Source organism: Capsicum annuum, chromosome 7 (genome assembly GCF_002878395.1).
Source record: "Capsicum annuum cultivar UCD-10X-F1 chromosome 7, UCD10Xv1.1, whole genome shotgun sequence".
In the NCBI taxonomy this organism is placed as follows: domain Eukaryota; kingdom Viridiplantae; phylum Streptophyta; class Magnoliopsida; order Solanales; family Solanaceae; genus Capsicum; species Capsicum annuum.
In genome coordinates this window covers 104,770,927-104,797,893 of record NC_061117.1, presented here as the reverse complement: position 1 = coordinate 104,797,893, position 26,967 = coordinate 104,770,927, and positions in this window count along the sequence as shown.

Genomic DNA, 26,967 nt, shown 5'->3' with positions numbered 1-26,967 from the left:
TTAATTTACCTCTATTAGATATTTTGCAGGGAATGCCCCAGTATTCTAAGTACTTAAGAGGTGTAGTCGCTAACAAAGTGAAGTTGCAGGATGTGGAGGCAATAGCACTCAATGAGGAGTGTAGTTTTGTAGTTACTCAAAAGATGCTGATAAAGCTTAAGGGCTCTGGAAAGTTCACTCTCCCCATTCAGATCGGTAATAGAAAGATGGTTCAGGAACTTAGTGATTTAGGGGAAAGTATTAACTTGATTCCCCTATCGTTATTAACACATTGGGATTGGGGAAGCCTAGACTGAGCTTTGTACTACTGAAGTTAGCAAACAGGAACATAGCCCGTCCTGGCAGAGTACTAGAGGATGCTCTTATAAAGGTTGGTAAATTTATTATTCCTGCTATCTTTATTGTTCTAGATGTTTAGGAAAATAATAGGTATTAATCATTTTGGGGCATCCATTATTAGCAACAAGAGGAGCTTTAATTGATGCGAGAGAGGGTACGCTCACAATCAGGTTGAAGGATGAAGATGCAATTTTCGAAATTTACAAACTGCTTAAAACACTATCCCACTATAAAGACTTGTTCATGTTCACTATGATTGAATGGGATAAATGTGGGGTGGTAGAGCTTGCTCCACGAAAGACCTCCTCGATCATCCTCGTTGAGCACCCTAAGCCACAACCACCTAAGTCTGATATGATTTAGATTGATGAGCCTGAAAAGACTATAGTTTAGAAAATTGTTAACCTTGAGAGGTCACACAAAAATAGTCAAAAATGGATAAGAAGATGACCTACCAGTATGAGGAAAAAAATAAAGGAATTCGTTAAGTTGAGTTGGGTCGTGCCGCGACGCTAAACCTGGCGCTGCTTGGTAGGTAACCCAAGTTAAGTAAGTATATTTTATTTTTAGTTTTTAATTTTTACTTCACTAGTTTTTGTTTTGTTAAGTCACAGGTTGATGGGAAGTCAGAGTATCAGTAAACCTGAGCTAGGGAGCATGGAAAAGACTAAGTGTGGGGTGTCCGGACCCTCTTGATATATAAAGATACTACTAGCTAGGCCTAGAGGTCTTAGAGAGTATTTCTATATCTTCTTTTAAATTATACTTTGGGTACAAAGTATATTTTCAGTGTGGGGTAGGAAAATTCCCATTTTTAGGGTAAATTTAAAATTTTTTAGGTTAGGAATAAGTAAGATGTTCTTGTTGGTGCTATAAGTGATTGCATGATGCAAGTGTTTTGTTTGGAAAATCATGTTGATTGTATGAATTACTACTTTTGAGACTCCTAGGCTTATGTTTATGACTCTTGTACTTGTTGGCTTAATGTTGAATTCATGCTATTATTTGGTTGAGTTTCTATGATGGTCCTACATGAGTTGAGCGTGTGCCATATGTGTCTGAGGTGTTGTATATTACTTGTTGCATGTGATATCTAGAACTTTCCTGGTGTGTGTGGAAAGTGAAATAAAGACTGTGGGCTTAGGACGTGATTTTGGCATTTCTTTGATAGCCATGTTTTAAACCTTCTGTTGTGCATAATTCTAGTATGCCCCATTGAGACTTTAGATTTTTGTTTGGTAGCCTCATTTGTAGCCTAATTCCTTCTTTGGTAAACCTTAATTTGATCTAAATATCCTAGGCACCTCAATGAAAAATTAATTAAGTAAGGAGTTTGAAAAATAAATAGAGAAAAGGTAAAAGTGAAGCCCCAAAATGATAGTTATTGGTGTGAAAAAATAATATGTGTTGTGGTGGGGAGTTGAGTAAAGAAAAGAATTAAAAAATTCAAAATTAAATGAGTTATACCTAGAATCCTCCCACCGTAATGTATGTAAATGAGCTTAATAAAATGGATGATAACAAAAGAATGGGGTAGTCAAAACTGGTGTAATTTGGTTGTTGGAGATTGGTTTTAAATGAATAATGTAGTGTATTAAAGCTCTTAGGGAAGATAGTCACTATTATTCAACAATACTTCCTACCTATGAATTAGCCTGCATTACAACCCGACAAGACCTATTTGATCTTAAGCTTGACATTATGATATTAGTGGAGAACTACACTAAGGAAAATCCTATGGTTTATTATGTGTAACTTATGAATTCCTTGTGAGAGTGAGCGAAATTAGATTCTTGTACCAATTATGTTATAAAATGCTTTGATGTGAGTGGTTATGGGTAACTCTCTTATTGTGAGGGAACATGTTTGAGGAATATGGGTGATTTTCATAGTGCCCTTCTTTTAAGCAATATGCATGAGTTTTCCACTTGTTGAGTCAATTCTTGAGGCTAGAATGTTTTGGAGTAGTGTTCATGAGCTTTCAATTGTGTATATAACATGCTTAGTGTAGGAACTTACATTCCGTGTAGTCGTTGTAGTACTAGCTTGAGCGTCTTGCATTTAGTAGAAGTGTAGAGTCTCCTCAACTAATGATTCTTAGAGTTAAGAGTTGTTCGGGGACGAATATGGCTTTAAGTGTGGGGTGGTGATGTTGGGTGTATTTATCCACTCTAGTGTTGCTATTCTAGTTTATTTAGACTTATTTTGAGGACAACTAGTATGCTTTATGTGTGACAATGATATAAACATGCATAAAAGTGTCCAAGTGTGTGATAACAATGTTCAAAGTATATCCTAAACAAATTTGTACTTAAATGGGTTACTTAAAATTTAATCGAGGAAACTAGTGTAACTAGCTTGAGCTAAGGTGCATGTCTAGACTACCCCGATGGACTCTAATGTGTTAAATGAGTTCTAAATGGTTTAGTTGTGTACTTATAAGTGGAACAAACTTTTTATAATGTGCAATGGTCAATTGGATCATGTCTAGAGCTAAAAAAATAAGTTAAAGATCAACATGAGCAAGCCTAGTCTTAGCACGTGTTTTGAGCTCATCGCTCTTGATATTGTGCTGTTTTCATCTCCAACCCATGGTGAAAATGGATATAGGATCTTCTGTGAGCTGATTATTATGATATATGGATGATTTAAAGGCTGGAAATCCATTGGAAACACACCACAAAATCTTGGATAAAGGAAGGACGTTGGAATACTTAGCCAAAGACTTAGATACAACTTCTAGTGGGGTATCGCGATATTAGTGCTCTGCGACCCCAAATTGACTCAAGCAGCCACTACAGAACGATGCCTAATTGATTGGACCATCTTTTGCACCGTGAATCTTGCTCAAGTTGACCAGATAGTGTGGCGCGACCCTATTCCAAATAGGACAAAGACTTAGTTTCCTACTCCCACGCGGATTGGACTTTGGTTACTATAAATGTAATGCATTATATACGATATTGGATACATTTTTACTATTCTTGGATGTGGAGAGGCTACTGCAAATTATATTTTAGGTTTTATTATTTTTATTTAGCTTTTTAATAGATCATAACATGTATTTAATTAGTTTGATTACAGTTATGTCGATTAGTGTTTAGAAACTCCCTTCCCGGAGTTAAAGACAAGAACATGAGACTATTATTTTGAATTGATTTCGTTTAATTCGATTATCATATTTGGTTGCTTGTTTATCCTTGTTTTAATTATTCTAAGTATTGATCACCCTTAGAATACATAAATTGTCAACATTGTGATGTCGGGAGAGAGAATAAGGAGATAGAACGTGGGGATGAACAAAGTAGGGTTCTTATTATTTTATGAAATAAGGAATTCAAATTAGCATCTAGGAAAGGAATGTACCTAGAAGCCTTACTTGATTCACATGTAGGAAGATAGCTTAATGAACCTAATGGAATTATTACATCTCTGCTCAACGATGTAATTGTAATGTCCAAATTAGGTAAAAGGTTGAAGGATGGGAGACCATGATCATGCAATTAACCCTGTGAATCAACAAACAAGATAAGCGAGTTAATGAATGAAGTTCAATAACATAGTATGATTTTTTGAAGTTCTTTAACCCTGTGCTTTACTCCATTGATTATTTCAAGACTTTGCTTTATGGACTATTTACTTTACATCTAGTTATTACTTTAAAACTCTCTTTTGGTTATGTTTGCACTCGATTAATGTATATTGTGAATTGAAATAAAATAGTTGTTAGAACAAGTCCCTGAGGGATGATATTAGGCTTTCTTTAAGGCCACTGTATTACTTGGTTTACCATGTGCATTTGTGTGTGTGCTTGGGCGCTGTCAATAAACAACCGTATGTATTCACTATCATACATCTACATATATATATATATATATATATCCATGCCGGGGAGGAAAACCTAGTTTAGCATACATTAAAACCATTAACCTGGGTATGTGTAGCTTAACCATCCTAGAACCACCCACGGGCTATATGGGTCTATTGTTACCCCTTGAACGGGCCCCGATGCATTTAGCCGCATAAACTGGAGATACCACAGGATTAGGGGATTACAGTGTACCCTTTGCTCTCCATGATACATATATACAAGTATAACTTAGGGGATTCCCATGTACCCCCTAAGTATATGATTACTATGACCAATCCTCATGTAGACAAACATGAGTTTCCAGTGTCCGTCTGTTGGACTCACACCTTTGCGAGTAGTTATCACACCCCACCATTATTACCTAATTAAAACCATTAAGACACAACTAAACCACCAATTTTATTTATTACTAACCAAGGCTATAAGTAGTAGCATCGTCATACCGACTGTAGCTTGCAATCAATGTCCTTAGCTGAATACTTAGGGGATTCCCATGTACCCATATATTCCATTATAATTAAGTTCACTTTGGGGATTCCCATATACTCGACAAGATGTTCATTATTATGTTTGCTTAGGGGATTCCCTTGTACCCTACAAGGCTTTCAATTTAACGAAAGCATGACCACCAAAGCCTTACCATTTAACCATTTAAAACCATCCAATCTAGATTAAGTTCCATTACCAAGTTATACCATGCAATATTTTCATTAAAAGTCCAACTATTCAAGAAAAGCATTCTCATAAGTATTTTAACAAACACATTAGGGGCATATAGTTTCAAAAACCAAAACCAAGTACCAATTAACTATTCTCATAGGACCAAATATTCAAAGCACCATTATAATATAAAAACTACAAGTAAAAATATGGGAAACCATAACATAACCATTTATAACCAAAACCCCCAACATGTATTTAAAAAGTAAAAATAATACCACAATTATGCTATAAAACCATACATAAAATATACCTTTTGTTGAACTAACAATGAGAGAGGAGCAACATGTTTTTAGTTGAACTTACAATGAGGGGGGATCAACATGCTTTTAGTTGAGCTAACAATGAGGGAGGAATATCATGCCTTAGATTATGAAGATGACAGAGAGAAACCGCCCTTTTCTAGCTCTAAATTGGTCCTATTGATGAAACCCTAGAGTTCTTTGACCCAAGATCCTTGAGAGATTTTATAATTATTTAAGATTAGAATGATAGGATAAATAATGTCCCAAGATTCTTATAAGTTGTGTGTCCTTAAGAGGTTAAGAGGGAAAATATCTAGATTACTCCCAACTTAAACTACATAAAATTCTCTAAGGAAGGTACAACCATATTTTACAAACCGTACCCTAGGGTACGAGCGGTACCCTTGTCTCATACCGCATACCTCTCCTTGGACCCCAACACTGTCCAACATAAACCACCATGGGTAAACCGTACCCAACTATATGACCAATACCCTAAAATCGTAACTTAGGTAGAATAATATCATCTAGGTTAATCATATGAAGACATACGATTGGCAACATACTATTAGTACCCTAAGACAGAAACCAACAAACCCACACTGGTTACCATACGACCAAGACCAACTAAACTGTACCATATCATACGAGAAGTACCCCAAGTTGTATGATGTTTAGAAGCCAAAAACCGAGAAATTTTCTAAGGATCAAAATCCAATGTCTTTCACTCAGTTTGATTCTTGCTAGGTGAGACACTTTTTTATCAAAGTCTAATTTTGAACCAACTTCTCACCTTTAACATTAGTAGTCATGAGTATATTTGAAATTTTATTGATAATATCCCAAAGTTTTGTCTTGACCAATGATGGAATATTTTTTTTTTATCCTAATCATACTATTTTCTATTGAAGCATGATGGCTATGTGGTTTATTGTCCTTTAAAACTGTTAGGGGTCATTTGATGTAAGTTGTTAGAACAAATAATCCTGAGATAAAATAAGAATCTCGAGATAAAATTTTTGATAGCTTATTTGGTTGTCAAGTTTGGGATAACTTATCTTGGTATTGAAAAATAGTACCGGGCTAAGTAATCGCATCATTTTGATGGTATAACTAATTCCATAATATTTATCTTGGTATAAAATAATGAAATAAGAAATTACCCATCAAATCCTTTCTTTATTACTTTCACTATGTGACTGGATGTGTTTTAAGATTAAGTTGGACCTCAATCTACTAATATTAAGCTCTTTGGTAGAGTATATACACAAGTTTTTCTGTGTCGTTCATCTTACAACAATATTTGGGAGGGTTTAAGACATTGTTGTTGTTTTCTTCTTAGGAAAATTAGAATTTGAAAGATTATTCTTTAATATAATCTCTCTGTCATGTAAGTGTACCATCTTTACATGATCATACATCCCAACTTAGCAATCTAGTACTCCTGATAATACATCTTTATATGATATCTTAAAAAATAGCATATTGTGATGCCTTGCACAGGCTCTTCTTCCATAGGCATGTAAATAGTGTTATTTAGGTGTTTGTTCAATGTATGCACTTCAATCCATTATCATCACATTATGGCTCACTGAATCACATAAAGAAAACTTTGATTTTAGAGTCACTTTGAATTCATTGGAGGGTAGTATGTATTATTCTTCTCATGTGCACAATAAATATAAACATAAATGAGAGAATCACCTCTACTTGGATATAATCATAAATGTTAGAATCACCTCTACTTGGATATTTGATTTCAATAGATACAATTTGTTGGATTTAACCAGATAATAACTTTTCAAGTTTGCAAACCAAGTTTACTTGTATGCCATATCTGCTTTCCACCACTAGGGTGCTAAAGCGTTAAGTATGCATTGTTAGAAATTCCTTCAACCTATCAAGGACATTTGCACATAATTGGACAAATACACATAAATCTGATATATCTACACATAATTGAACACACCAAAAAATCATAAAAATAATGCACAAATAAAAATAATTAAGCTAAATAAGTTGAAGGGTATTTTTGTAAAAAAAAATTATATTCATACAAAGAATGAAATGTCTATTATTTTTACTACCACAAACCAAACAGCCACTAAAAAATAATACCACAATAACTAATTTTAAGACAAATAATCCCAGCATAATTAATTCCAGCATAACTAATCCCAACAGAACTTGTCTTCAAATCAAACGACACCTTAGAGGTGCATTCATCTCTTGTCTTTGAAGGTGTTGGTCTTTTCTTGAAAGAATCTACTTTGCTACTAATTGTTAGTTTATTGTCACCTATAAAAATAAAAGAAACAGGTTCTTTCGACAACTAAGGAGAAAGTTGCGGAATAATAAATTTGCATATAAATTTTTACATGGATATTCCCAACCTCTCTTCTAATATTCGAGTAATTTTGTGGTTACAACTATTTGTACACTTAGGAATTGACTCTAACACTACCTACCCAATCCTCAATAATCTATATCCATAATTTATGATATATAATCTATATCTATAATCTATATCTATAATCCATCTAGTTATATCTATAGTATATTAAAAGTGTGAAGGGTCTTAGAAATGTTGTTTGACATATTTGTCCTTCAAGGTCTTTATTTTAGACAAAATCATATTTTCACTATTTTTTCTAGTATTTAAGAGTTTAAAATTAATTAAATATATTTATGATAATATCCTTCTTTATTACAAGTCATCAGAATTAATGAAAACTAATATATTTTTCATTAGATTAAGAATTCTAAATAAACTAAATTTGATTTTAAGAAGATTTGAAAAATCTTGAAATAAATATAAAAGCATAAGAATAAGAAAAATTTGAGAAGTATAAAAAGTTTTAAAAGTTTTAAGTACGTAATAAGAATGTAATCAATGATTTTGTAAAGATTTGACTTTAAAAACTAGAAAATATTTTAAATATAGAAAAAAATGACCATACCACAAATATAGTTCAAATTGATGCATCTCTCCTAGCCTCTGGTAGCAAAGGAAAGAAGTACTGTATGACAAATGCAAAAAGATGATCCATCAACCACTTGAAACTTCTGGTGATAAAATATATATATTTTCTTACACTAAAATATATATTTATGTTTAAATTATTATATTAAAGTGGGAAGAATCTTTAAAAACTGATGTAAACTTTTATACTTTATATAAAATCTCTGCAATAGATAAAATCATTTAATTTTAAATATTTAAATATTACACATGCAAGAGGTGTATAGTTAAGCTAGTTTTTCCTAATTGTGGGACCTCTTACAACTTCTTCAAAGACTCTCTTCAGCGTATAAAACCTATTTACAACTCAAATCAACATCTAATACAAATCACTACAAATGTAATAAGTATACAATTGTGGAACCACAACAAGCTAATTATTACAAATTAAGAAAAATATGAATAACACTTGATTGGAATATGTTTTTCTCATTGCAGAATATTATTCTCCGAGCAAGAGTTTTGGATAGAGCTCTCTCGCTATATGGGTAGTCTCTCTCTTCTAAGGTCACTACATAAAGCATCAATGCAATGTATAACATAGGAGTAGAATAGCTACTTGTATTGCTCCAAATACAATCAGGACAAGATGTTGTGTAATATACCACAAGAATTAAATTACAGTTGAAAATACAAAAGAGTGAAGAAAATAAAATAATCTTCTTTTTGGCTGAGATGCGGATATCTCGCTCTCTTTAAAAAGATTCAAGATCATTGCATTATAATCTACACCAATCTAGCAATGTCAAATCTTGGATTGTCCACTCTGGGATACAACAACCCATCAACGATGTACAACTCAAGCAACTCCAGATTAGTTGAAGAGTCCGAAGCTCCACAATAAGAACACCTTCCTTCAATATCTAAAACTCTCATTTCTATAGTGAATATAGTTAAAGACTTAGAATATTTTCTTTGTCTCAACTTTTTTTTCACTAATATAATTACTCTCTTTTGTATAGTGAATATAGTTTTAGACTTAGAATATTTTCTTTGTCTCATCTCGCTTTCACTACTACACACTATAATCTTTTTCACACTTATCATATTTTCTTGTACATACAATAACATGTAAGACAGGTGAGGCATTCATCCTTGTATTGAATAGGAAAAATATGGTGTAGTAAAGTAGGTACATGAATGGTATTTATGTTACAAATCTTACAAGAGTTACAAGAGTAATGAGGTAGACTAATGACAGAAGTTACAAGAATTAAATGTCACATTCTATCATAAAATAATAAGTGAAATAAAGTTTTAGTGGTTATAAGGGTTACACAAAATAAATACATATTTTTGCTCTTAATAATATTCCACTAACATGCATTGTGCATTGGAGATGTGCAAACATCAACATCACACATTATCAATTTAAGATAATGCACTTTCAAATATTAAGATGCGCCAAAATTCCCCACTTATTTTAATATTCATATAAGAGAGTTCACCAAGTTTGTTGAAGAGACACTATTGTGCATAATGAAGGTGTGCTCTGCATTGAACCATCACTTAGTAACATAGTAACCTTTCCTCCAGAGTCAATAGTGGTCTCATACTTGAATTATGACTGCTTAAGGGAAATAAAGTATCACTGCTTACACACAACAATCAAGGTGTTGGCATAAGCTTTAATAACCATCACGTTATGTCTATGTGATATCTCAATTTTTCATGAACGTTTTTGAAAATAAGCTCAATTCTCATAGGAAGTGGCCTACTTTTACACTCATATAAGTGAATTCTGTCAAGGATGGTCCTGTAACTACTATACCCCACTCATACAAGATACAATATTTTATTTTGAGTTCTTAGACTCAACCTTCACAAATTATTGTAGGAACAAAGTGCACCTACATTATAGGAAGGATTAAACAATAGTGAATCCGACATCAAGTCATCATATGATTCGTTCTTCTCATTGAACCTGGTTATAAGAACTCAAGTCGCTGAGTTAGGTTTCCTCATATATGACTCGAGAATTTTTATAGGTTTTCTTTCTCCCCATCGATGCATTTCAGACCCTTTGTCTTGTCAAGGCCTTGACTAGTACATCTGCAAGATTATCACAAAATTAAGCTAGTTTATCTGCAAGAGTATCACAAAATTAACACAATTAATATTGATATACCATTGATCAATATGATCTCACAATATTATGTTTTTTCTTCTTATGGTCTGAATTTACCATTATATTAATGGTTTGTACTCTACCAATAAATTTAGGTGCTATCACAATAACTCAAAATAAGAAAAATTATTTTCTCAGCATAAAGTGATTGATCGATCCACTTTTTCACTAGTATGAGCTAAAACAGTTAGTTCAACCTCAATAATTGAGTTACCAAATCATAATTTATTTCTTCATTATACTAAATAACTAGCACCAAGTTTTTTTTTTATTTCGCATCAGAAACCCTTTTAAGTACAACAAGATTTATTTTAATAAAATAAGCCACAACTTTTTCAAGTAAATATACTCGATTAGCTTGTATAACCTTTTTAAATACTTTAACACAATTTCAAGCCAAGTGGAACTAGCCACATATCTCATATTTTATGAGGCTAATAAACTTTTTTTTTATTTATCACACAATTTTCACATATTTGAATCAAAAGGAATGTTCAAAAGGAATTGCATGGCTTATAAGATCAACAAATGTATTTCACAAATTTTCTTTTTCACCATAATGTGACATATCAAGGAAACTTTCATCGCATGATTTAGGTATTTTTCATTCCTACAATGAAATTTATCTCACCCAAATATTAAATGTCAAATTGGATATTTAATTTATCATTTATTTGATAATATGCATGTTAGAGCCAAAGTCATCAATAAATATAAAAATAGTTACAACTAATTTATTTCAAGACTAATATATGCACTTGTAACTTTTTTTAAAAGCATTGTCAAAAATGCAAAAAACATATTTTTCATAGTGATTTTTTGTCATTATATTAGCCCCCACTATTTTAAATCTTTAAGAAAATGAACTTTCATGAAAAGTATAATCTTATTCATGAAAAAAAAATAGGTAACCTTTTACCTTTCCTCCACAACAAGTAAAAGGTTTTTACCTTTTTCCACTTAAGTTGAGGAGTAGAAAGATACTTGGCTATTTCATGTCATCCATGTTTTGAGATCTCTCATCTTGATATTTGTGATTTTTCAAACAGTCACAAGACATGAATCTCCTAAAAAATTATTGATGTAATACACAACAATAATTAAATTACAGTTGAAAATACAAAAGAGTGAAGAAAATAAAATAATGTTCTTTATGGCTGAGACACGGATATCTCGCTCTCTTTAAGGAGATTCAAGCCCATTGCGGTATAATCTACATCAATCCAACTGTATCAACTCTTGGCTTCTCTTCTAAAGGATATAAAAGCCCATCAACGATATACAACTCAAGAAACTTTGAATGAGTTAAAGAGTCCAAAGCTCCACCATAAGTGTCACACCCCTTTTTTTTAACCAAACAGATTAGATTTTATATGTTTGAAAAGAGTTTTCCTATTAAAGGGACAAAAATGAAGATTTTTTTCGAAAAGGATTCATTTTGATTTTAACTCAAAGTCGCCACTTGGCATAATCCAGTGTGCCAAGTCACCTTTGAAAAATCCTTTTAAAAAATGATTTTACTCTTTAAAGTAGTTTGCGAACAGAGACTCCGGTTAAGGAATTCTATTGATCGAGGAGAAAGTGTTAGGCACCCATCGATCCTATGGTTTGATCACAATCTCTTCGTGGAGTATATCAGCTAGTCTGACACTATAAAATGTATAAACAAACAAAGCACACAAAAACAAACAAACAACCAAATAATTCAACCCAAAATGTCCAGTCTGAATCATACCATCCCAAAAATAGACAAATACAAAAATAAAACTATATTATAAACTAATCCTAGATCAAACTCCACCTACTGCCTCAGGCCTTAATCACAAGCCTCCTTTGTATACATGATACATCGGGGCATTCCCCGGTGGATGAATATAATTTTCCTAGGGGCATTCCTTGGCAAAATGTGTACAATTGATTCAAATACAATAAAATAAAATCATTCATCATGTATTCCAAACATTCCATAATAACTATAATCCCTAAATTTGCCTACCCGAGCCTACCATTGCCTATTGAACTTTTGGCCTAAACATTATAATATCGAATTCAACATACCCAATGTTCATTTCAAGTCAAATGACCATCAATTAATCAAACTAATTAAAAGTTGCCTCTTATCAAATAACAAAATCAAACATGTAGCAATTTAATCACTAATCGAGATCAAACTACACACGATATTCAATTTGATACACGAAATATCATCAACAATGACATAAAAAGAGGGAAAGATTAGAATTGGACCTTGATTCATAGCTTTCGAACTCAAATATTGATTGAAATAGAAGACGAAAACTGCATCTAAAGACCTGCAGTCGAACCTCAATCACGAGTGACCAACCTCGATATACACCCATTTTGATTTCTTCAAAGATCCAAATCGAAAATCTTTAGAGACGATAAAAATACCCACAGATTTCATGTGTGCCGGTCTGTTTCTAGTCGTTTTGCAAAAGAAAAGCTATCGCTGAGTAAAATATATTATCTAATGGGGAAGGGGTTTGGTCGATGGGTTTTGGGAATTGATCGTTGTTTTCTAGCGATAGTTCAATCGAAACCCAAGTTTGGACACCGATGTCTTCTGGCAACCATTGTTGTATCATCGGTTTTGGTTTTTGCTAGAGCTTTTGTGACCTCCAGTCATCAAAATGGTTTCTATTTAATCTCTCCTTCGAGACCTCTCTGTATCTCTTTCTATTTTTCTCTTAATTTCTACTGGTTTATCTCTCTATACATCTCTCGCTTTCACTGTTCCTCTCTTCTCCTCACTATGTATATGAATATTGTGTACATAGCTCCCTCTAATCCATGAAAAATGGAGGTTCTTGTGTGTGAGGTGTGTTTTTAAGTAATGGTATATTGTATGTATAAAATTAGGAAGATGGTCAATCCATGTACTGTGAGTGGATGAGAGTATCTTTATGATAAAAATAGAGCTTCTGTGTATTCCCCTCAATGAGAGTCACAAATTGTGTGTCTATGTATATTGATGGAAATTTGTCCGTCTATCGGTATTGTATTATAGACTATATATATATTGATAGTATGAGTATTCTTAAAAAATATGAGGGAAGAAGGGAAGCCTAGGGGTATAGGGGTATGTGGAGGGTATGGTGTAGGGTGGTGATGTGTCAAAATTTGATAGGGAAGGGTTGTTAGTTTGTTCAAATTGGGATTATGTGGGAATTTAGGGATAAGTTTTATTTAGAGTTGGTTACTATTTTGTAATTTTTTGGAAAGATTATGGAATGAGGTTGGGGTGCCTGGTAAGACAGAGTAAATGGTAAAAATAATTTTTGGAGGGATAAATTTACATTTCTACATCATGCCCCCTTTGGATGTAAACACAAAGTGTTTTCAGACAAAGAAGTAGACAACGAGGTAGAATTTTGTCACGACTGTTATTCAAAAGAAGGAAACTAAAGGAAAGAGGGCAACCGAGTTGATTTTGAGCATCCTACATATCCCAAGTTATGTGGGATTCAAGTCGCAGGTGGTTCCAGGATTTACAAGGAGGGACTATACCAAGTTGGAGAGTCGAGTGAGGTTCTATTGAGACTCCAACCCATGACTCTATCATTACATCAAAATAAAAATTATAAGTTAAAAAGATAAATAAAATTACAAAAGTCCTATCTATGAAGCTTCTTTTTGGACTTTGACTTGAGTTTTTTATGCTTTCAAAATTGACAAAAGATCTAATCTTCTTTGGGTTAAACTTGAGAATAAATTCTTTCTTCATTCCAAATTTGATGTTGGAGATAAACTCATAAATTGACCATGTTCTGTCGGTGGTACTTCTGAACCTGAATTTGAAAATCTTCACCATATTCTTCAGGTGGGTCCCTCACTTAAAATTTCTTCACCTGGTTGCTTGACTTTCAATTTTATCACCCTATTCTCCAAGCGGGCTCCTGACTTGTTATTTTTGATCTTTTGATTTTCAATTTCACTACCCTGTTCTTTGGGTAGGCTCTTGGATTGTAATTTCCTCACTTTATTTCCTTTTAATTGCTTCACCTTGTAACTTAACTTTCAATCTCTTAACCTTGTTACTTAACTTCAAATTTATTCACCTTATTCTTCAAGTGGGCTCTTAACATGTCATTTTATCACCCTGTTCTTTAGGCGAGCTTCTAATTTGTTATTTCATCACCATGTTCTTCAGGCAGGCTCCTGACTTTCAATTTCATCACCGTGTTTTTCAGGCGGGCTCCTGATTTGGCATTTTATCACCCTGTTCATCAGGCGGCCTTCTAACTTGCTATTTCATTACCTTTTTCTTCAAGAGGACTCCTGACTTGCAATTTTCATCACCCAGTTCTTCAGGCGGGTTCTTGACTTGTTATTTCATCACTCTGTTCTTCAGGTAGGCTCCTAACTTGTTATTTCATCACCCTGTTCTTCAGGAGGGCTCCTGACCTGCTATTTCATTACCTCATTCTTCAGGTAGGATCCTGACTTACATTTCATCACTCTATTCTTCAGGTGGGATCCTTACTTGCCATTTCATAACCCAGTTTTTCAAGATGGCTCATGACTTGCCATTTCATAAGCCTGTTCTTTAAGCAGGCTCCCAACTTACAATTTCATCACCCTATTCTTCAAGTGGGCTCCTGACTTGCCATTTTATCACCATGTTCTTCAGGCGGACTCCTGACTTGCAATTTTATCACCCTGTTCTTCAGGCAGGCTCCTGAATTTCTATTTCATCACCCTATTCTTCAAGCGTGCTCTCGACTTGCAATTTGATTACCCTATTCTTCAGGCAGGCTCCTAACTTATCAGTTCATCACTATGTTCTTTAGGCAGGCTCCTGACTTACAATTTCATCACCCTGTTCTTCAGACGGGCTCTTTACTTACTATTTTATCACCCTATTCTTCAAGCGGGCTCCTGACTCTCAATTGCATCACCCTATTCTTCAACAGGCTCCTGACTTTTAATTTCATTACTCTGCTAACCAGGTGGGCTCCTAAATATAAACTTCATCACCATGTTCTTTAGGTGGGCTCCTGACTTACTATTTCATCACCCTATTCTTCAGGCGGGTTCCTGACTTGTAATTTTATGACCATGTTCTTCAGACGGGCTCATGACTTTTGATTTTCATCACCCTACGCTTCAAGCTAGCTCCTGACTTACAATTTCATCACCCTGTTCTTCAGGCGAGCTTCTGACTTGCACCTTCTTCACCTTATTCTTCAGGAGGGCTCCTGACTTCCAATTTCATTACCCTATTCTTCAGTAGGACTGCTGACTTTTAATTTCATCACCCTATTCTTCAAGCGGGCTCCTGACTTTAAATTTCATTACCCTGTTGTTCAGGCGGGCTCCTGTTCATCGAAATCAAAGCTAGAACAAAAATTATCCCATACCAAGATTATGCTAAAGAATGATTTCATTTTTCAGAAAAATAATGTCTCATTTTTCTAGAAGGGTCTTAAAGTGAAGTTCCTATATAACTAGAATTAAGTTTTCTTTTTGCCCTTGTTTATTATCAAATGCTTTTGCGAGTGTCAAATCCAATCATAACTACTTGCAACAATGCATAATTCAAAGATGAATCAATAATTCTAATAGAGAAATGCATCTTTTGAGGGTGAAATTGAATGATTGAGACCAACAAGTCCCTCTCTTAAAAGTGAAAGTGAAAGATTCTTACTAAAAATGCATTTTTTTAGGATTAAAGGCTCAAATTAGGAAGTGCACCTCCTAGCCATGAGACATGAAAAACCCAAATTAGAGAATGTGTCTCTTAGGGGTACAAGATGATGAGTTTTACCATGATTGTGATGAGTTTTACCATGATTGTGATTACCATACTTGTATAGCAACACTGCTATTACATTTACAGAAATGAGGAATTGTACCTCTTGATATTTGCACTTTGAAGCCTTTGATTTGAAGGTATCAATTGTTCCTATTTCATACAAAGGAAACTTGTGAGTTTAAAATAATGTGGTTGGTTGGCTTGTGGCTTTGGCTTTTGGGGAGATTTCTCTTGCACTTGTTCCATTAAAATCTTGCTTCCAATCATTAACATTTGTCATTGCCTTGTTGCACCATTGATCCAAACTCAAAATATGAAGAGTGACTATGAAACAAACACAGTATCTCTGCTTTGCTATGTTTATCAGATAATCCACTTTACACCTTGGTATTTACTCAAATCCACCAAATTTTTCTGTTGGCAACAACCTTCTACATGCCTTGTGCTGAGCTATGATCATGCTTTTTTCACGTGTTTGCCTTTTGTCTTACTTTAAGCAATTGAAGAAGTTGGTATCTAGTTTTGAAATCTTTTCTCACTTGCTTTGATATTAATTTTACTCAAATACACAAGAAAAATGACTTTTAATTTGAATAACTGGCTCAAGAAAACAAAAACAAAGAAGAAGGACAAACAATGAATTCCTCTATTGAAATAGAGAAAAGGAAAATTTATTCTGAAAGTGATAGTCAACTCTATTGATTATGACATGCATTTGGGATTAAGCTGCTTGGTCTTTTTATTCAAACTTTTTATCAATAATTGTTGAGTTAATGACCCTGACACACAGTTGCTTCCTTAGGTCAATTTCACATATAGATCTCATTTGGCTAGTGACACCTTAAAGGATTTTCGTCAACAAGCCTCTATCATTGTTCTTTCTCCACTCATCATATCTTATGGTGTCCATGAGGGTTTTCACCAATAAGACTCTCTTATTTTTATTTCTCTCATTCTTAGTGCTTGTGAGGATTTTCTACAATGAGACTCTTTCATTTTTATTTCTCCCAACTCACCATCGTCTCGTAGTGTTCATGAGAATTTTCACAAATAAGACTCTATAAGACTTTCTCATTTTTATTTCTCTTAAATCACCATCGTCTTACGGTGCCCGTAAGAGTTTTCATCAATAAGACTCTCTCATTTTTCTCTCTCAACTTACTATCGCCTCACGGTATCCATAAGGGTTTTCACTGATAAGACTCTGTCATTTTTTCTCTCTCTTAACTTACCACGCGTCACGGTGCCCATAAGGGTTTTCACAGATAAAACTCTCTCGTTTTTATTTCTTTCCTGATTCCTTATGCTGAGGAAGATAAGTAGTTCCCAAAATGCATCATCATGTGCATTGCATGCTTAGCCTTAACATTGTCAAAGATTAATCTAAAGGTGTTTCTTTGGTTGTAACTTGTCTTTTGTATAAGGTTATAAAGAAAGGATGACATAAGACCTGAATGACACTTGAAGTGGGGTGAGACTTACAAATTTTGGAATCGACTCAAACAATGAAGAATAACTCATGCCCTAGATTCTTTTGGCTGGTCACTTCTAACTAGTTCATGTGGTTGGACCGAGCCCAGAGTAGGGAAGCCTACGTATCTCACCACCGAGAGAGGAGAATCAAGTCATACATAGTTCCGACAACTTGTTTTGCTTGATTCTAACTTCTCTTTTTCTTTTATTGACATTTTTATATTGGGGACTTTTCTGATTCTATTTTTTCACATTCCTCTTTTTTCTTTATTTTTTGGACCCCTAAGAGAGGAGAGTCAAGTTTCGCGTAGTTCCGACAACTCGCTCTTTTTCTTGATTCTGATTTTTTCTCTTCTATTTATTTATGACTCTTTTTTATTTATTTTTTTCTCATTGAAACTTTTTCTGGCTTTATTTTTCTTGACACTCTTCTTTTTAATACATTTTTCTGACTCTATTCTTTTGTTCGACACCTTTTTTTTTGAACTTTGCTAACTCTTATCTTGATCCAAAAGAGAGATATGAAAGAAAATAGAACTAAAGCTCAAATGAGGTTCACAAAGGATGACACGATGAAATGCCTCCATCATATCAATCCTTTTAAATACAAGTATTATCATGCTACGTGAAAGTGAAAGATGGAGATCATTCTTGACATTTTTACACCACTAACTTTAACTGAATTTGTGCATCACTACTCTTGCACTTTGTTTAACATACCACTTCACTTTTGTTGTACATTCCTCATGTTGACGAAATTATGACTTTGTGGAGCTGATTTTCTTTTAGTTCCTTTTGACATAGGATTGCATATTCACTAATTGACCTAATTGATATATGTCTTTCGATTAATGACCAAGTTATTCTTATGATTCTCAAAGCAATTGTATTAATTTTAAAAGAATGATTCAACTTGATCACCAAATGCCTCAACACTCTATCTTTTTTCTTAGATTCTCTCTTTTTCTAACTTTAATCCTCTGAATCAATGTTTCATGATTAAACTGAATTTAAGATCTGGCTAAAAATTTTGCTAGCATGTCATATCACAAGAATCAACATAAAATGTACTGTGTGAAGAAAATAAACAAAAACACATATTTAAAACACAAAGGGAAAGGGACACTTCATTTAGTTGAAATAAGAAATAGAAGGGTCTAAACATGAATGACAAAGAAATAAAACAACATAGATTCTGAACTACAACCCTGAGATAACTCAAAAAAACATAAAGGAAAACAAAACAAACTACAAAAAATACTTCCTGGTAAGGAGTGGTGTGACTTCCCAATTGTCGAGCTTGACATCTTAGCCACTCAGTTTTATATCATTATGACTAGAGCTTTCACCACTGTCATTGTTCTACACCACAATCAATTTATCTTGAATTATCTATTTTATTTTTCTTTTCAAAGTACAATAATCTTCAATACTGTGACCCTGAATATTAGAATGATATACACATCGTATATGAGGATTAAAATTTCTTAAATATGGGTAAGAAGTATACCCAAGGAAAGGATTGATCATTCCCCATTGTAGTAATCTCTGAAATAGACTAGCATATGATTCTCCAATTGTCATAAAACTATCCTTAGGCATCTGCCTTTTCTCATTATTTAACTTGGATCGAACATCGGTCCTAGAAGAGTTTTGATATGTTTGTAGAGTTGGAGGGTGACTCTAAGGCATTGGTGCACGTCATTATGAGTAAGAAGGGAGTTGAACATATGGATGCATGTAGTATACTAGATATAAAGGTGGGTAGATGGGGTGTGATAGAATTTAGGAGTTATTATATGGAGCTTGGAAATGAACTTGAGCTTGAGACTGAGGACAACGACGACGTGGTCTTCTTGGACATGCCCGTTTTCAAACTACAATAGCAGCTGCATCTTCCTGATTCTTCTTCCCTTCAGTTTCCTTTAATTGATTGCAATATTACCCAAATATTCCACAGATTCCTCATGTCCATCTCACTCATCAAATTTTGATATCTCAAAGCTTGGAGGAAGGCTAACACTTAAAGAAATGCCCCAGTTTTTATATGAAACTTCTTCTTATCCCGCCAATCCTAGGGAACTCTTCATAGCATTTTCTGCACTCTACATTTTTCCAACCATTTTCTATGGCTCTTCAGGCACACTAGGCTTCTTATTAAGAAATTTTGGTGGTCCAATTAACTTAAAGAAGGATCAGGAGTATAATAATGATCACCAAGAGTATTGAACATGGGTCCACTAGCAGTATGGGGAATCACAACCATTGGGTACTAGCCAATGTGTATATCTCATTAGAGGATTGAGCAATAAAATTACAAATGACATATAGTGTTGTCAATGAAGTAGTCTTATGCCGAGAAGCTAGAGAAAGAGTGGTGGAAGTACTAAGATGCTTTTGGCTTGGAATGAATTCTGATTCATGTTGCAGTGCATGAACAACAGTAGGAAATTGAATTTGCAATTTTGGTACAAAACACGAGGTATTTGTAGGATCAATAGCGGGAAATAGAGGAGGAGGCAACCTACTCGCCCAAGCTCAGTGCATTTCAGTCATTTGTCGCCTTAGTCTCAAAATCTCTTGATTTAAACTCTCATTTTATCAACTTTTTCCCTAATCCATTATATTACTCTCTATATCCTTGTTGGATATGACTAACTGTCCCTTAGACTTGGTGTCAGTGGAGGACCAGCCAAAATTCCACAAACCAACCACCTTAAACTAACTGAACAAGAGATAACAAATTCGTTAGAGTTCAATACTTTTTTCCAAAATCTTTTTCTTTTTTTCTTTTGAAAAGATCACTAAACCCAAGAAGGGCGCCTACGTATCTCCCCCTCGAGAGAGGAGAATTAGATGTGCATAGTTTGTGAAGTTTTGGCACAACATGACCGGTCAAACTCTCTTTATTTTTCTTCTTTTTTGAAACTTTAAGAAGCAAAGAAAATAAGAACTTTCATAAGAATTGATGAAAATAATTTTTGAATTTTTTTAGTTTCCTATACAAAATAAAACTTATGATTACCAAAGAAAAATCTTTCTGGATTTTCGATTTTGAATTTCATAGGAAAATGAAACTTGATACTATTAAAGGAAAATTCTTTTGTGGTTTACTTTTAGAGAAGTATGTGACACCTACTGTAAATATAGAGTGAAGAAAATCTTTTTGAATTTTTCAGATTCCTATACAAAATGAAACCTATGATTACCAAAGAAAAATCTTTTTGGGTTTTCAATTTTGAATTTCATACGAAAATGAAACTTCAAACTATTAAAGGAAAATCTTTTTTTGGTTTTCTTTTAGAGATATATATGACACATATTGTAATAAAGTGAAAAGAAAATCTTTTTGAATTTTTTAAATAAGATCCACGAACCCACAATAGGCTACCTACGCATCACACTCCTGAGAAAGGAGAATCAGGGGTACGTAGTTCATCCAGATTGGATAATTAAAGATTAAACAAATAATTGAACCCCGAATTAAGAGACATGACCAAAGACATATGGTGAAAACATCAATAAAATCTTTTTTAGGGTTTTTTTTTCAATTTGGCACTTCACATAAAACTGACATCAACAACTATGAAAGAAAAATCTTTTTGGTATTTTCGTTATATGAAATGTATGAAACCTCTACAATTTTTTTTGAATTTTTCTTTTATAAAAACCTCCTATTTAAAATTTTTTTTTTGAAAATTTTGAATTATGAATACTTGCTAAAGGAAATGAGGGCATAATCTTTTTGATGTTTTATTTTTTAAGAAATGAGTGCAAAAGGTAAAAAAATCTTTTTGAATTGTGAAAAAAATTCATAAAGAACACTAAAAATACTACGAAACTCTTTTTACTTTTTTTTTCACTTTTTCTTTCTTTTTTTTTTTTAAATTTTCCTTGCTTACGTACTTTCTTTTTATTCTAGCAGATGCTTTCCCTGAATCGGTCTGTTAAATGACCCTATTACCCTCAAAGATACAACAATTAGCACATAAGGATGCTTTAGGAGTGATTCTCCTGCAAAGGACCAAGTGGGTCTCGCTAGGTCTTAATATGATGCAGATAAGCATAACCTGAAGACTGTCCTAGGATGGGCTTCACTAACAAGGTTGTTTGGGGGAGCACATCATCGATAGTGACTGTGAAAGCTTTCCACCAAATCCATACGTCCAACGGATCTCCCTCCTAAAATAAGGGTGACTCAACTAGAGTTTGAATACATGACGTATACTCTGGGACTTGTTACAAAAGAAATGGCTTGGGTTATGCAAATGCTGCCAGATATATAAAGTAGTAACACATAAAGAAACACTATAACAAAGAGTACATGGGCATCCAACAATGATAAAGCCATAACATAAACAAAATGTCTATACACTTATAGTGTCAAACTAAGCCGATACATCTCAAAAATAAGCTTAAATTCTGAAAATATCCCCAGCAGAGTCGCCAGCGCTATCACACCCCTTTTTTTAAATAAAAAGATTAGATTTTATATGTCTGAAAAGGGTTTTCTTATTAAGCTGACAAAAATGAAGATTTGTTTCGAAAAGGATTCTTTTTCATTTGAACTCAAAGTCGCCACTTGGCATAATCTGATGTGCCAAGTAACTTTTAAAATGTTCTTTTAAAAAATAATTTGACTCTTTAAACCGATTTGCGAGTAGAAATTCTGGTTAAGGAATTCTGTAGACTGAGGGGAGGTATTAGGCACTACTCGATTCCGTAGTTCGACCACGGTCGCTTCATGGAGTGTATCGGCTAGTCTGACTCTATAGAATGTATAAACCAACAAAGCACACAAAAACAAACAAACAACCAAACAATTCAAAAGTCCAAAATAGCCAGTCCGAATTATACAATCCCAAAAATAGAAAAATACATAATGAAATCATATTCTAAACTAATCCTAGACTAAACTCCACCTGATGCCTCGGTCCTTGTTCATAAGCCTCCTTTGTGTACATGATACATCGGGGCATTTCCTAGTGAATGAATACCATTTTCCTCAGGGCATTCTGCGGCCAAATTAGTACAATTGATTCAAATGTAATAAAATAAAATCATTTATCAAGTATTCAAAACATTCCACAATAACCACAATCTCTAAATTTGCCTACCCGAGCCTACCATTTGCCTATAAAACTTTCTAACTAAACACGATATTACCAAATTCAACATAATGAATGTTCATTTCAAATCAAATAACCATCAATGAATCAAACTAATCAGAAGTCGCCTCTTATCGGTTTTCAATCCCCGCCCCAAATTCCTTTTTAATTCTTAATGAGATATCATTTCATTACATAATTTATAACCCAAGGGAATAAAACAAGTAAAAATTCAATCAATAATAAAGATCAAATAACACATGATATTCAATTTAATGTACTAGATATCATCAACAATGACATAAAAAAGGGGAAAGAGTAGAATTAGACCTTGATTCGTAGCTTTTGAACTTAAAAATTGATTGAATGAGAAGACGAAATCACATCCAAAGACCCCGAGTGGAACCTTAATCATGAACTGACCAACCTCGGTATACTCCTGTTTCAGTTTCATCACAGATCCAAACCCAAAATCTTAAGAGATGAGAAAAAACCCCATAGATTTCATGCGCGCTAGTCTATTTCTAGATGTTTCATAGAAGGAAAGCTTCCACTGGTGGAGTTAAATGCATTATTCGATGGGTAAGGGGTTTGGTCGACGGGTTTGGGGAATTGATTGCTATTTTCCAACAATAGCAGGATAGAAACCCAAGTTTAGCCACCGACGTCTTCTGGTAACTGTTGTTTGCATCGCCAGTTTTGGTTTTTGCCAGAGCTCTAGCGAGCTCCGATTGTCGGAATAGTTTCTCTTTAAGATCTCCCTCGAGATCTTTTTGTATCTCTCTCTATTTTACTCCTAATTTTCACTGGTTCAACTCTCTATGTGTTTCTTAATTTCTCACTCTCACTGTTTCTCTCTTCTCTTCACTATATATGTGAATATCGTGTGCAGATCTCCCTCTAATCGATGGAAAATATAAGTTCTTGTGTGTGTAATTGTGTATGGGATATGTGTGTAAATAATATTGTGTTGCATGTGTAGAATGAGGATGATGGCCAATCCATGTACTGTGAGTAGATGTGAATATCTTAGTGATAAAAAATAGAGCTTTTGTGTATTCCCCTCTATGAGAGTCATGAATTGTGTTCCTATGTATATTAATGGAAATTTCATCTATCGTTATTGTATTGTAGTCTGTATATTGATGGTGTGCGTATTCTAAAAAATATGAAAGGGGAGAAAGCCTAGGGGTATAGGAGTATATAGGGTGTAGGGTCTGGGTTGGTGATGTGTCAAAATTTCGATAAAAAGGGATTGTTAGTATGTTTAAATTGAGATTATTTGAAATTTAGGGATAATATTTGTTTAGAGATAGTTATTATTTTGTCATTTTGTGGAAAGATTATGGAATGGATTTGGGGCGCGTGGTAAGACAGAGTAAATGGTAAAAATAATATTTAGAGGGACAAATTTACGCGTCTACAATAAGAACACCTTCCTTCAAGATGTAAAACTCTATTTTGTATGGTGAATATAGTTAAAGACGTAGAATATTTTCTGTGTCTCAATTCTTTCTTTTACTAATATAATTACTCTTTTTTGTATAGTATAATTGTAGACTTAGAATATTTTCTTTGTCTCAATTTTCTCTTTTACTACTACACACTATAATCTTTTTCACACTTATCATATTTTCTTGTACATACAATAAGATGCAAGACCACCTCTATTATAGGTGAAGTATTAATCCTTGTATTGAATAGGAAGAATGTGGGGTAGTAAAGTGGGTACATGAATGTAAGACCCCAAAAAATTCTTAGCTTAATTCAGTCCTTTAAGCTTGTTAAGGGGTCCCAGATAAGTATTCATACTTCGTGTTATTTTAGCCTTCAAAAGTTGGCAATCTTATTTCGCAACCTTTACATCCTTTAAATGTTGATGTTTAAGTTAATTCATGATCAGGAATATCAATTGGTGTTCCCGGACAAGTTTCAGATTTTTTGAACTTCGTTTGAAGCACCTTTGAAATCCTAAACTAGTGAATCAATGCAATCTAGCACATTGATAAATATTTTCCCCAGCTCCCAGTGTCTAATTCCAGTGAAATGAAGCAGAATCAACATAGAGCATTGGCTAAAAGGTTGCACATCGATGGTTCAGTTTACAGTCATTAAAAGGTTGCATCCTCAAGGTTAATTATGTTTTTTTTCCCACGCCCTTCATCCCCCATAACACAAAATTTAGCCCTCTTTTAGCAAGTCATATTCATTCTTTCACAAATTGCTCAGGAACAAAAACCCTAGGTGAATTAAATTCAAATTTAAGGCTCAAGATTCCACCATTAATTTTCAAGAATTCACCAGCTAAGGTATGTGAAGTGTTCATCCAAGGGTTCATTACACCCTTGGAGTCCAAGAAACTTTTTTAAAGTTCCTGTAGAGTGATTTCATGATTTCCATGATTTGAATTAAAATGTATTCATGATTTATTACAAGATTCATGTAGAGTTAATTGATATGTGTGCTTTATCATGTGAATTCAAGTTGAAACTCTTTGAATTGTGTAATTGGAATTGAATCATAATGCCTACATATTCTTTCAGTATTATGTGCATATATTGTGCCCCACAAGTGTTTAATAAATTGTCCCAGTGAGTTGAATAGTGAAATTACATCATGTTGCATATATACAAGCGTGTGCTTGAATGCCCAAATGAATGAATGAATGATGAATGAGTAGTTAGTTACCATGTCTGAAGATTTTTGCCATGTCTTTTAAACTTATGCTATCGAGTCATGGGGGTATTTAATATTCGACAATTTAGCTACTTGTCTAGAGCTATGGTTAGTCACAGAGTAGAATCAATCATGCCTCGATCAGTAGAATACAGTCAATTACAAAACTTAGGAAAAGCTCAGTGAACGCAAAATCAGTCCAGCTCAGTTCAGTAAAATCAGTTCAGTTCAGTTATATGATACAATCAGTAACAATTCAGTCTAGCCTAGTATAGTTTAGAATTTAGTCTAGTGTCTATTCAGTTAGGAGTAGGATTCAGCACCGAGTGAACCCAAGGATGGGGAATCACCTGCCAGTAGAGGGTGAATTCTTAGAAGTTGTCCTTGCATTCTAGTACGGCATAGCCAGCGTAGGTTTAGACATTAACCTGCCAGTTGAAGGTTGATGAGGTGATCTACCTGCCAGTTGAGGATACCACCATTCTCGCTCAGAGTACTAACTCTGGACAGATAAGGGTGACTCAGCATTTGTCCTTACCCGTGGTATGGTATTGAAGCCCTTCTAACTGGGGTTACAGGTTGGACCGTAAATCTGTTAGAAAAGGGGCATGTCAGTTAGATGATTACTTCCCACAATCTCAGTTTTAGATTCAGTCTCAGTATGGAACTCAGTTCAGTTCTAAAGGTTCAGGACTATCAAACACAATCACTCAGCTTAGTACAGGATTCAGTATAGATCCACAGAATCAAGACTGTCAGATACTATCTTTCTATTATCAGTAATTCAATATCAATATACTCAAATATTAGTTTAATCAGTATTCAGATTCAGTATTCAGTGTTATTAAGATCTCAGTACCGTTTCTATATTCATGCATGTACTCTCATTCAGTCATACTTATGATATTCAGTTAGTATTGTTCATGCATATTAACACATACGTTTCATCCTACCTTACTAGTATACCAGAACATTAGAAGTACTGACGCATACCTTTCTTCTGTGCTATGATGTTTTATATCATAGGTTTAGATGCACGGGCTCCTGAGCACCCTTAACAGTTCAAATTCTCAGTATATAGAGTTAGTGGTGAGTCCACATAGGTCGAAGACGAGATTATTTATTTCAACATTTCAGTTCATTTTTAGTAGTCAGAGTTAGTTGGGGACTTGTCCCATCTACTCGATAGCTTAGACAGTTTAGAGGCTTTTTAGACTAGAGTATTTTCAGACAGTTGTTCAGTTTTCAGTATTGATGTTCAATTTTTTGTATTGTGATACCATATCCAGTATTATTTATAGTATTGAAACTTATGGCATTTTTTCTACCTAATTTCTATATATTTCAGTATTATTGCCATTCAGTTATTATAGCAGGTACCAGTCATGGGTTAGCTTGTAGTCCTTCGGAATTATGTGCACTGTGTAGCATTCGGGATACAAACTCAGGGAGTTACAAACTTTGTATTAGAGTATAAGGTTCAACAGAGTCCTATAAAGTCTGAACGCCACATCTATTAGAGTTTTTTACATTGGTGTGTTGTGCGCCACACTTATAGACAGGAGGCTATGAGATGTTTTAGGAAAAGTTTCCCTTCTTTCAGTATTTA